This window comes from Strix aluco, chromosome 4, assembly GCF_031877795.1.
Source record: "Strix aluco isolate bStrAlu1 chromosome 4, bStrAlu1.hap1, whole genome shotgun sequence".
NCBI lineage: Eukaryota > Metazoa > Chordata > Aves > Strigiformes > Strigidae > Strix > Strix aluco.
This window is the reverse complement of record NC_133934.1, coordinates 67507886-67521056: the sequence shown is the minus strand read 5'-3', so window position 1 is coordinate 67521056 and position 13171 is coordinate 67507886. Positions and strand designations below refer to the sequence as shown.

General features: G+C 41.4%; 1 protein-coding gene across 3 annotated transcripts in view; it reads right to left on the bottom strand.

The window, feature by feature from the left end:
* The window catches only part of ANK2 (ankyrin 2), a 371582-nt gene that overhangs the window by 337467 nt on the left and 20944 nt on the right, over positions 1 to 13171 (bottom strand). Inside the window, exon 1 of one of the 3 annotated variants that reach the window (XM_074823464.1) lies at positions 6282 to 6378. The exons of 1 other annotated variant lie outside the window; for it this stretch is intronic. The gene's annotated coding sequence lies outside the window, so the exon portion shown is untranslated. Of the gene's footprint in view, positions 1 to 6281; positions 6379 to 13171 lie in introns of those variants that run through there. One more of the 3 variants, XM_074823465.1, reaches the window with a different exon arrangement.

The following is a 13171-nucleotide window of genomic DNA, read 5'->3' as shown; positions in this document are numbered from 1 at the left end:
ATCAGAAATAGAAGCCTTTTCCTTTAAAGTGCTTGTACACCATTACCTGATATTACAAAACACTAACAGCTGAACACTGCTCACCTCCCAGAAAAAGCCAACTCTTTTTCAAAATTAAACCAATAATTTGTTCCATAGTACATAATAATTTTGTTTCATCAGCGTGTGCACTCCATCTATTGCCTTTCAATCAATTGTTCAAAATACATTTTATAGAAAAAAAAAAGAGTTGAAATGCTTTATCTTGCTAAACAATGTATAGTAAAGAACCTAATGTGTCATTTGTAGGAAGCAGACAAGTGTGCAAATGCCTGGGAGCAGTGAGCACTCAGGGTAATGAAAGAGCAAAGGAGAGAGCCAGTGAAGATGACTTACTGAAACAAGTCTCGCCAATGCAAGAAGCACTTTGATTAATGCATTAAATTGTATTTATAAAGATTTCTGCTATCTCTCTGAATCAAATAAGTGTGTCTATAAAAGCTGAGGAGTATTCTGGAAGACATCCTGACATCTTCCTTTCCAGGCATGCAACAACCTACACCCATCGTCCCTGCAGCATGGTCTTAGCTGTTTCATTCAGCACACTTGGCTCCCACAGCCAACAGCGAGGACATGCACACAGCAAGGAGAATTTCAACACAGATACACGAGAGGCAGCAGCTGTCTGCAGAGGACTGAGCTCCCTACTGTGGGATTGGCTGTACCTTTCCATCTTTATGATCATCAGATCAGAAACACAGAGCAAACTGTGGTATGAAATCAGCCCAGCTGTTCTGCAGGTCAGAGCACAGATGTATAAATAAGAGCTCTCTCTAACTGCAGGCAATTAAGATTTTAAGTCATTGTCACTATTTAAAAAGACTGAGAAATGAAAAGAGCCCATAATGCCATGTTTACTTCAGCTCAAATCATAATGTTGATTTCTCTGCCTGCAAACCAACTCTTGAATCAATTCATCTTATTAAAAATTGCTAAATACTTATTTCTAGTAGTCATCCACTTTCTGTTCAAGAAATAAAGCACAATAAGAGCTCTTATAAATAGGTGCTTCCTGTTTAACACCAAAAACATCCTGAAAACTACATTTTCTGTATAAGGCAAAATTCCTTCGCAGCTAATTTTGTAGTTTCCCTCTAGGTAGATTATAACTGTAAGACCTAACTGATTTATTTTAAGTAACCTGCATGCATTTAAAATCCAACTCCTGCCCTATGCCTTTCCCCAGAAAAACCAGGAGGAAAGAGCGTTAGGTTCTCTCTCCAGAACTTCATATAGCAGATGATGTTTCTTATGCAAGTAAAAAAAATATACTATCAGTAAAGCTCAAGAACTTGAATAGGACTACTACAACCTCAAACCTGTGCTGAGCCACAAAATAAAAATCACAATAGAGCTCAACTATTTTTAACGGCATGTGTTGAATCAGCAGAGCATAGGTCAAAATAAGTCTAAGGGATCATCATCCTATGCTTTTCTTAAGACATGAAAAATGGCTTTAGATTTAAAACAGTCATCTTGATAGCCAAGGTTTTCAAGACTTCTGAATTTTGTAGAAAAGGGTCAAAATTAAATGCCTTTTTTAATGAGATGTTGCTTGTTTTAAGAAGATCTCTCCCTTACTTTCTAAAATTAATTTTCAGAGTGAAGAGATGGTGAGTCAAATTTTCTATTTACATATATATGTACACATACGTATTTTTATAAAATATATATAAAAATAGATATTTTTAAAAACCTTATTTGCTTCTTGTCTCCAAACCACATTGCAAAGTTGAGAAAAAGTGAAAGCTTTTGTCAAGAAAAAAAAAAGAGAGTGGGAGATGATGAAGACATTCCAAAATAAGTTGAAATAAGTTTTTAGAAACAACAGAAAAAGCATTTTCACACCCCTAGTTTAATAAGAAAGAGAATTCTGCAACCTAAACCAAAACAAAATATATAAATGCCTCTGAAATTTAACCTATGGGCCCAGATGAAGGTCAAATGAAATAGCACAGGAAGGCAGTCAAATGACAAGCCTCAGTTTCTAGTTTCACTGCAAAGGTTGAAGATGGGATGGAGAAGAGATGTTGGGGGGGGTGGGAAGGCAAAAGGTTGTCTCTGGAAGTGGAACAGGTGTTCTGCTGAAAAGCTAAGATGGCACAACTTGCTAAGTGAAAACATTGAGCACTGACCTCCAAATATCTGATACAAATTACTGATATTCTTTCAGATAGAAACTATAAAAATGTAAATTCGTTTCGGACGATGATGACAGCAGCCTTGGCTGAAAGGAGACACAGCTTATGCCTGTCAGGAGGGGAAGACACCAAAGAGCCAGCACAGTGCTGATGAGGAGGCTGTGAAAGCTCAGCACCCCACGCACTGCTGCACTCCCTGCGCTGGAATCCTGCTTCAAGAGCACAACAGTCTGACAGACAGACATAACCACGTCCATGCCACCTCCTGCTCAAAATGCCCAGCACACATTAACACTCCAAGTGTGAGGTTTCCCTCTGCAGCAGCCACACAGCCAACATTGCTGGGCTTTGTGACAGAAGTAGGAATACACACTGAAAAAGCAACGGATAGAAAAAAGGAAGAAAGTGACAGAATCACATTTACATGACTGGCATGTATTTTGCATGATCATAAAACTCTAACACCATTTATAAAAAGATGTTACATATAAGAAAAATATTTTAAATTGTCTATGACTAATTGCTGCACACCATGACCCATTTAGGAGGCCTAACTTATAATTAAAGTTGCTGCACCAAGTTTAAGAACTTTCTGTTCTGTGTAATTAACCAGCCTTGATAAAATTGTTCTATGGAAACAATTCTTCTAAGCAGACAGATGTCCTACAGATCTACACTATCTTGTCAAGTTTATTCTCCTAAGGAATGGTTGTGGTTATGGAGCTTAAAATGTAATTTTGTATGTATGTATTAATTTGAATATCAGAGTTTATATAACCAAACTCTTTACAGTTGGTTGAGCACTCCCAATGTATGGGACTGAAATATTTTCAGGAGATAAATCCTCCAAAACTTAAATGCCTAATTTTAGATTACAATAGCAGCAGTCACAGGAGGAGAAGTTTCCATGCCATTATCCCCAGTGCATAGGAATTTCATATTTAAGTCATTGAGTCTGTATTATCTTGTCATTGTTAAGACACAACAAAACTCAGGGTCACATTTAACTAGAATGGTCTCTGAATACTAGTTTGCAACTGACAATGAACAAAGGCTCTTCTCATAGTTGCTCCAAATCCATATTCAGGATTGATGGCCAAAATTAAAACTGAGCCCCTTCAGCTGTGCATGCTTCCATGTAAGTATATTATAGTACGAAGCGCATTTGTAGGATAGGTTTACAAAGCATGTATTATCTAGTTATTTATGGGGCACGCACTCTTCAAATGTTTTGTTTGCTACTGTATTTACGTGGTCCCCTCAAATGGTTTTAGCACATTAATCTTCACAGCATCCTGGGAAAAAGAAGGAAGTATGATCAACCTTGGTTTATTGAAACATTTAATGACTTGCCCCAGGTCACACAGGAGATCTACAGTGACAGCTCCTGGGATCTCAGAAATCGTATCTCATTATTCTGGCCACACTGCCATGCGTCCTCAGCAGTACTTAATACAACTAAATTACAGATGGCAACAAACAGCAGAATCTGACTTTCAGATGAGCCAATTTGTACAATGAGTCAATGGATAACTTTTGTCTCCTTCAGACACTTAAGAGAGACAGGCTGTATGCCCAGCATGTTATAATAACCCTGAAAAGCTTTTGGCTCAGACTGTAAACACATTAGCATTAACTTAAATCTGCTGCTTTGTTTACTATATGAGATATCTGCTTCTGCTCTGTGCCTAAGTGATATCAATTAAACAGAACCACATACAGAGCTTACAGACCCATTTACAGCCTGAGACTAAGGCTACCCAGTAAGACAAAATTTAGTAAACTTCAGCTCATATGTATTCCTCTAAAGCATTACAGTCTGACAGTCACCTTTTTCTTTTTCAGTCATGGACTTGTCATGATTTACATTCAAAACCCTCACAAAAAAAGTGATTCAGAAAGGGTTAGAAACTGGGTCCATTCCTGCTGCTTCAGAAATGGATTAACATGATTCCAGTCTTGCATCTGTATGACTACAGATTACAGGGAAGCCATCCTCGATTTAAGCTGCCAAAGAGCAAGACAGGAAAAAAAAAAAAAAAAATCACCAAAAACCCATAAGAGTCCACACGGCCATACAGGTACTAGAGTAAATCACTCAGTGGGAGAGAACATCGTTCAGTAACAAGAGGCTTTCTTATTTCTTTAGAATTACACATGTAGCAGGCCTAGGAGAGGTCTAATTACACTCAGACCACCCAAGCAGCATTGGAAGTGATAATTTATTGACCATATCAGTGTAACTTAACATGCAGACTGAAAAGTAAGAATTGTATCCGGACCACTGAATTACCCACAGCTTGCTAAGGTAAGCAGATTGCTGCAAGCCAATGAAGTAATCTGACAAAGCCATAAGCAAGGTTTATAATAAAAATCATACTTGCTTTTTCTGGTTTTTAGTGAAATAAGAGAAAGGTAAGGTATGATTTTTATTTTTAAGTGCTAGAAACAAGTTCAGGAATCATTACTAAGACACCCTGCTGGAATCCGGAGTCACTAATTACCCAGATGGGCAGCTAGGAAGCCGATCCAAAAAAAAAAAAACTATCCAGGTCAATGGAAAGCTTTTTATCAATCATAGCAGCCTTGAGATCAAGCCCTAGAATGTCAGTGTTAACCTGACTAGTACTGGCTTACCCTTTAAACTCAAGTGATAATTACCATCAGGTGCCAAGCCTTGCACGGCTCTGTCCTTTTGAAAGCACATAGATGCAGAAATAAGATTGATATACAAAGCAAAAACAAAGTCACATAGAACACAAAATGGCAAGACCTTATTAAAATGTATTTTCTTGCTCTTCTGTACTAACCACCTCTTCTGCCTTGTGCTACCAAAAAAGTGGAGGTTTCTGAGCAGAGTGCAACATAGACTCACAAACACATTTTCCAGAAGCTACTACATGTTACTTTGCTTCCAGTAACACCTCCACAAAGATCAAGCACATTTTGGAAAAAAAAAAAAAAAAAAAGGAGAGAGAAACAAATGGCAACAGGAGCATTTCACAGACACTACCCCACATAAAGTCACTCATGACAGTTCTTAGAATGTGTTTTCCCTCTTCAACACTCTACCACAAAGGAAAACAGAGTTAAACAACCGAGGCTAAATTAGGAAAGATGAGTTTACATCACCGGCAATTCCTTTTTTTTCCCCCTGTACAAAAAGATATGAAGCTAGAAGCAAAAGCAAAGGTTAAAACAATCTGTATTTTGAACAGCTGACACACCCAAGGGCCTCATTCAATGCTCCATCCTCGGCTTGTGCAGTCAGAATATGTACACTACTGCCAATGAAGCCCTAAGCCTGTAAATCATTTGGTAAAGCACCTCACATGAGCAGCCTCTACATTTGGCTGTTTAATATCATGAACACTAACTAGTGTTGCTTGATCATATTATGAGGGAAATGCAATAGGAAGCAAGGGATTTAACATGCTCGTCTACTATTCAGGCTCCTCGAGGAGAAAGAAAGGAAAGGAAGAAAACCTCAGGAACTGAGGACATTTTGCTGCCCTCGAGCCCTCGTTCATTTAAAAGGAAGAATCAAACACCCCGACAGTCTCCTCTAGCAACCCCCTCCCATCAAATTGAGGGGAAAATTCTTTTGGCCAACTCTTTACAGACAATACAGGAATTACTGACAAATCTCACTCGGCATCTTCCCAACCAGCACGATGATCCTTCTCACCCAAGGACTGCAGAAATGCAGAGTCTGGCACAGCTGAGGCAAGCCCCCCTTCCGTGCACTTCTTCTAAAGATGCAGCAAGAGCACCTGCGTCTACCATCCCTAGACTGCTCCGGGATGTCACAGAAAAATCTCCCCTCATCTACCAATTCAAATGGGGGCTTACTATCCGATGCCCCGTCTGCCTGACGATTACTCTGCCAGAAAGCAGACTTCCTGTTTCTACCGAAAAAAAAGAAGTTCCGATTATCCCTCCCTGCTGTTTATTTCAATGGTTTGCGTACACAGCACAAGTTCTGGGGTTATCATCGACAAATACCCGGGGGGGGGGGGGGGGGGGGGAAGCCAACCCACGCACACCAACAAACGACAGCCAACAACTGCTCTAGACGCAAAGGGACCCCGGACAACTTACGCACTGGTGCTCCCTTTCTCAGCGCCGCATTTTCGAAAGCCTCCCTGCACAGAACGGGTGATCGCAGGCTGCCGCAAGCCGCGGGCGCGGACAGCCCGCCTCCCGCCGCTCCTTGCCGGTGACAGCGCCGAGCAGAGAAGCCCTCCCTCTTCCCTTCCCTCCCTCCCTCTTCCCCTCCCTCCCCCAGTATGCCAAAGCCACCTCACGCCAGATCTGAAACACGAGCACGTAGGACGGCACCGCGCCCGCTCCTGCCCCCGTTCCCGGGGACACCCACCGGGCAGGGGAGACAGCGGGGTGCCCCCCGACCCCTCACTGCCGGCGGGCAGCGGCCGGGCTCCCCTCCTGTCCCCTGTCCCGCCGTGAGCCTCCCCACCCGCGCTGTGACACCAGCGTAGGCGGCCCCGGCAGCGTGTCGCCCCCCCACCCGCGTGCGGAGCAGAGCCGCTGCCCCGGGTGAGACGAACACCCGTGGGGCGCGGGGGCTCCTCGGGGCGCCGGTGCGGCCCCCGGCTGGCAGAGGAGTGGGGCGCTCCACCACCCCCCCCCCCGTACCCGTCGGGCTCCTGCCGCCCTGAGCCGAGCGCCGCTTTTGGGGTGCTAGCGCTTACTCGGGGAGGAGAGGGGAGCCATACCGAAGAGGAAAAACCAGCGTCCGACAGACGATTAACACCACGGACACATACAGCTGCTTTTTGTTCCCCCACTCCCTTCTCCCCCCTGTCAATTAGGAGGCCAGCTGACAAACCATGCTAGTTTTGTTTAAAAAGACATCTAAGTTTGCTTTACTGCTGCCTTCTAATACAGTGCTGTGAGTATAGCTCTGCTAAAATCATGATGCTTGAGGTGCAAAGCTAGAGTAAGAAAGTCAGTCTAAGCCAGTACTTCAAGTAGCATCCAAAGGCAAGCCCCTGGAAAGGCTAGGAGTACTAGGGACAGAAGGAAAGGCACATGATGGGATGGGGTAGGGCTGGCAGAAAGCAAACAGCATGTCACCACCACGGAAACACAACACGATAGAGACCCCAGCTTCAACAGCTCCACATTGTATTCCTCCACCTGGTAATTCAAACAGTGTGACAAAATGCACTGACTGCAAAAAGCACAGACCACAGTGGTACTGAAGTAAGCCTGTATGGGAGACTTGTTCAGTTTCTGTAAAGGCAACTACTACAAGATTAAAAGAGAGCTTCATCTTAAGTGACCTTTTTGATAGTTTATAAATGTCTCATTAAAGTGGCTTTTTTTTCCCCCTCCATGCCTTGCTGCCTAATATTTTGGTTTTTTTCCAAATGAACTTGAAAAACTTTAAGGAGGAAGTTTAATACAGGAAAGCAGAAGCTAATTTGATCTAGGTCAACTTCAGTCCAAGACCTAACCAGGTTTATTTAAGTAAATGGCTGGTTTTCCTACCAGTTTAATGAGGGCCATGTTCTCATAACCATATATACAGCAATCAACAGGATTTTTCAAATAAATTTGATACTCTACCTGATCCTTCATATTACAAGTGCAGATGCAAGTCTCTTTTTTGAGTGCACACAGTAAATTGGCAGAACACTGCTGCAGTGGAGAACAGAGCAGGTCAGTGAAGTAACAGTCACTGCAAAACAGAAGGAAATATTCTAGGCCAGCAACACTATTTCTTTTCTAAAGGGGTTTTAGAAAATACCGTTATTTAGATGCCAGGTAACACCTCTCTTCTAACATATCATCACTTCAGCATAGAATGGACAGAATTTGGTGCTTTGACAATTTTAGAGTTCCTTCAGTATAATAATAGTATCTAACAGTGAAGGGTACCAGGTATTTTCCCTAGCTGTGCAGTTTTCCAACTAAGAAGAAAGCTCTACATTAAGCATACAAAATCTTGTAGTGCAAGCACATGGATCTTGAAACCTGAATTGTTTCATCCACATGAAGTTTGATAATTTCAGTAAGAAAATCCACACATCAAGAAGTAACAGAAGACAGGCTTTGATGTGCTATTAAAATCAGAAGATTGGAGCAAGGGTTAAAGAGAACAGGAAGTACGAAGAATTGCAAAAATAGAAGGAAACTATTCTGTGATGCTGTATACATTAGCTCTGGTCAGTGGTAACTGGAATTGATTCTGAGAAAGCTTTAACAGTTCTGAATACTCCCCCCATTAAAACTGTAAACAAAGTCAAGATAGTTATGTTGGAATACTACTTTTCCCCCCTCCCCCCTTTAAATTGTGTTATGCTTCCATACCACTGACATAAAGTGACTCAAGTGACCTATAACTTCATTCCTAGACCGAAGCAAGTGGCAGCATTCTTTGTGCAGCCTGATGAGGTAGGGTATTTTGAATCCTGCAGCACAAAACATGCACCAAGTATAATACAAAGGAAGCCAGAAATAAAGCTAGGAAATTGCTGCATTGAAATATGTGGCATGAAACATTCATTTGTTTTTCCCTATTCCTCCTTCTCTTGTTTTCCAGATCCATCTAAGTTGTTTCATTCATAGCAAATGAAATCGATAATGCTTTTAGCCCTGAGTACATAAAGAGTTCAGCATAATGCTGCACCCCTTTCAAATCTAACCATTTCCAGAATTAAACAGGAGCAAATCCCAAGTGTAAAAGAAATGCTGGAGCAGGTTCAGTGTAGTCATATAGGGTTTTTTAAATAAGTAAATATATATGTATACACATACATTTGGGCTCTGAGAAGAATGGAGAAAGCATCAATGTTTCAATGCTTCTTAGTGAACTGCATTGGGTGTCAGAGAAGCTTAAGTAGGAAACTCTTCTCTCCTGAGAGGGGGGGGGGGGGGGAGAAAGCCATTTCACTAATTAAAGCTGTTCTTCCATGCTTCATTTTCTGACATTTGAGCAGTCCAGCCTACCTCAGTTGCAGTTGCCTTGCCACGGGCAGAACGGAACATGCCGTTGAGCTCAAGTCAGAGGCTGTGCTTTTGAGGCTAATAACTTGTGACTCAGCTCAGTAACAAATTTAAAAAACAAATAAAAACCCAAACAGGTTACTATCCGAAGATGTGTTTCGGGGAGGACACTCACCCAATATCTGAACTTTAGAATGTCTTTTCCATCATGGAGTTGAAGTCTTTCTTGTATTACAACATAACTAACAAAAAGAAGTGGCCAAAACAACCTGTCACCAATCAGCACAAGAAGGAACAGTTTTCTCCTGCTAGAGAATGCTTTAAGGGTTTCACTATAAAGTAAGAGTTGCCTTCTGCATTGTAAGAGACTACTAAAGCAAGGCAAAATATTTCTCTCCAGCACTAATCACTTCAGAAATAAGCTAACAACAGCCAACTCTGAGAAGAGCTTTTCAGTGCTATCTCCTAAACCACTAGACGAGGGACAATTTTCACCTTCCTGGCAGTGCAAGCCACAGACTGCAAGAAGCACTTGCCAAATGCACATTAGCCCATGTCTACATAACAGCTTTGAATTACTGTAGATCAGAGCCTTGATATTTCGAAGACAAGTTTGATGGTTTGGGTTTTTGTTTTGGGTTGTTTGAGGTTTTTTGTTGTGGGTTTTTTTTTTTTTAAGTTCCATTCTTCATGACAGTTACTTCATGAAGATAATGGTAACAGCAGGCCCAGAGATCCGTCTAAAGAGGAACTGCTGTTAAAAGAATCAATCAGAAGTTTTATATGACAAGCCATTCCATATTCATTCTGGGGACCCTCCACCTATACAAAGATCAAGATGACATCTACCCACCCATTTAGGTCCTAGCCCACTCAAAAAAAATACTGTTTCCTGGTGCAAATTCTGTCCCTACCTTACCTATCCATCACTAACCCCAAACCAAAACTCACCAAGTCACTTTCATCAGGTAATGGGAAAAGCAAAGAAAAAGCACAGCACTTATGTCCTCAACTTCCTCGGATGACAATGAGGAAACATAATATAGACAAATTAACAAGTGAAGGATGCTAGATACTCATGTTTTGGTTGAAAAGGTAACTTGAAAGAGTTGTTCTACACTCTTCCCATTTTTCTTCACTGTTGTTTGCCTTGCCTCCCCCTCAAAGCCTTATTGGTAAGGGAATCTAACTTCATTTACAGTGTAGGCAAAAGGAAGTTCTCTAGTATTTGTTCATTTCCATCATTATGTCTTTCTAATTAAATTCCATGCATCTCTGTTTAGTGTTTGGGACATAATTGAAGGAGGTGGTTCCTACAGCTCAGCCATCAGCATGAACCAGCCTAAAGATTTTCCGGAGCTCATGAAAGGAACAAGCAGCTTCCAAACTAACCTAAAAACTCCCCAGGGAGCCAGAACCACAGCAGGTTGCTTCCATCAACATGCCCAGAGATGGCTACACTGTAATCCTTACTAGCACACAGACTGAATCTGCTCTACCATATCCAGCAAAACTTGGATTCTGATTTTTTTCCAAGAAAAGCCACAGTCTGTTATCACATCAATTTATCCTACAGACTGTGGAAACCAGAGCTACAGTGCACTCTGAGATAACAGAATTTGCTATGAAGCACCAAGTTGGGGGGGGGAAATCACATTTCTGCTAATTGAGCACTTTTCCTCAGGCTTTCACCTACCCCAAAGGGCTGCTATCTATTATCTTTTGGGATTAAACTCACTGCAAAAGCCTTTGGAGTGTGCCAAGTGCTGCTTGCCCTCACACACAGACCATAGCAAAACCAAACTGCCAGAATTTATTGAGAATACTTTTTCCACTGCACCTAAGGGACAGTTGGGAGAGTGTGTTTTGAGGAAAATGAGCAGATCCTGAAGCCAAAGAGTAAGATGCTGGCACAAGATGGTGTGAGTGGGGGTGGATTTTGTAGTGCCTTCTATTTCCATTTGAAAAAAAAAAAAGAATTCTCAGTATTGAGATACACCCCCTCAACCTACAGATTAATGTGTACTTTTAAACACAAGCTTCTTGTTAAACAGCAACAATTAAAAAATAAAAAACCCTCCTCAGCACATTATATATTTTAATGGAACTGTCCTTGACGTGTGATACCAAGGCGAATTCGTTTCCTGTCAGTCTGACTCAGTCTACTGGACTTCGAAGCTGCAGTTTTTCCACTCCTCTTAATGACTTGTTGCAATGGAGATGAGTGCTCTGCGTACAGCAATGCCATCTTCTGGCACAGTTCCTGTGAGAAAGGGAACTTGCTGAATACCACTAAAAGAAAGCTCCTGCTTTGGGAAAACAGAAACTCTGACTCCACAATAAATCTTAAATTTCCCCCCTCTCCATTGCACTTACTGTTGAGCTCTAATTGTTCACGGGACTGAAATGAAGCAGTGCGAACGCACACAGTGCACTGTAGGAGCAAATTCACTGAAGTGCCTCAAAGGCACACCAAGTACACCACCAAGAGTGAAGGTTGCTGCCGATTTACACAAACTCGAAGGTAAAGCACTGTGGCTGAAGACATGGATGCGTTCAGAGCTCAGCAACGTAGGGACCCGGGAGGAAGGGCAAGTAGTCAAACGGAGCCAACTGTGCATATCCCTGGGAAAATGCTTTCTGTACCAGCAGACATTTCGCACATCTGATTTATTTTACTTTTGTACTCCCAGCCAGAAAAATCTATATTAAGCAACAGTAAAGATTGAAAACACATGCTATTTACATTAAGGAAATAAACAAGGGCTAGCAATTCATAACTTCCTCACAATTCTGACTTTCTCCTGAACCATCTCTATTTGTCATTTTGAGGTATAGTAGGACAGGCTTAAAGATTTCCTACTAAATCTAATAACTATGCTTTTTTTTTTCCAAAATCTGCATAGTCTGTGCTACAGGATGTATTGAGGCTACAGATTTCAGAGACCAGATGAGAAAATCAGATCTTAAGTAGTTCTACTCCAAAATAATACTTGAGGAGAAACAATATTGCAGAGTTCTTATTTACTGTGTTGCTTGAGGTCAAAAGACCACCCTGGGAATCAGATGCGCTGAGGAGATGCTAATCTTACAATCTCAGCCAAAACAGCCCATGCCCTGCTTCTTCTTAGATACCACCACCTGTAAGACAACAACCAGCAGGCAAATTACAATAAATTTCTCCCTCTGATATTTTCATTCTGCAACTCATCCAGAGATCTCAAAAAAATACTTTGTGACACCTATAAAAACACAATTCAATTGCTCTCCACCAATGAAAAATACATCAAGGAAATCTTTGTGAATGAAATCAGCCACTGATTCTCATATTTGTTCATTAGGAAAGTATCACCTCCACATAGTTATTTTATAAAAGAACAGCATAGTTTAAATATTTGTGCTTTCATGTACAAGAAAGGTATTTGGGGCTCTAATTTGTAGAACTGTTGGACAAAGCAGAAAGTGTTCTGCTTTCATTTCCAATTTCTTTGATGCCTTCCACTGTCTTGCCCCTGCTTCTTTCCCACTCTATCGGTTTTGTTTTCCTCTTCTTTCTGTCCCTCTGTATTTCTTTCAATTCCCACAAAAAAGGGCCTTCCCCAACTTCCCTGTACAAAAGTTAGCTTCTCCTCTGTTTGCTACTGTTCTAAGTTAAACGCAGTTTTTACAGAAGGCTTCCTCCACAAAGAGTACAGCCTTCACCAATGCTTGTAAGTAACCTCTTAACACACATGGGGGTGCAAAAAGAAGCCAGAAAACATTTATTTTAGACAACAGTTTACCAATTACTTTTTATTTTAAAGAAGATTTTCATAGGGTTTGAACTTGTGTAAGGTACGTGACAAATACCACCAAAACAGTTCTCAAAGCACTTTGAGTCCTAGATTTCTATCTTATGTTGGTGAACAAATGAACAGGCTGCCCCATCCCAAGTCTCATTTTGGAGGTCTCTGATAATCAGATGCATTCTACACTGCAAAGTCCCCACCTTCCTTATGGCAGTGCCAGAAAGAGAAAAG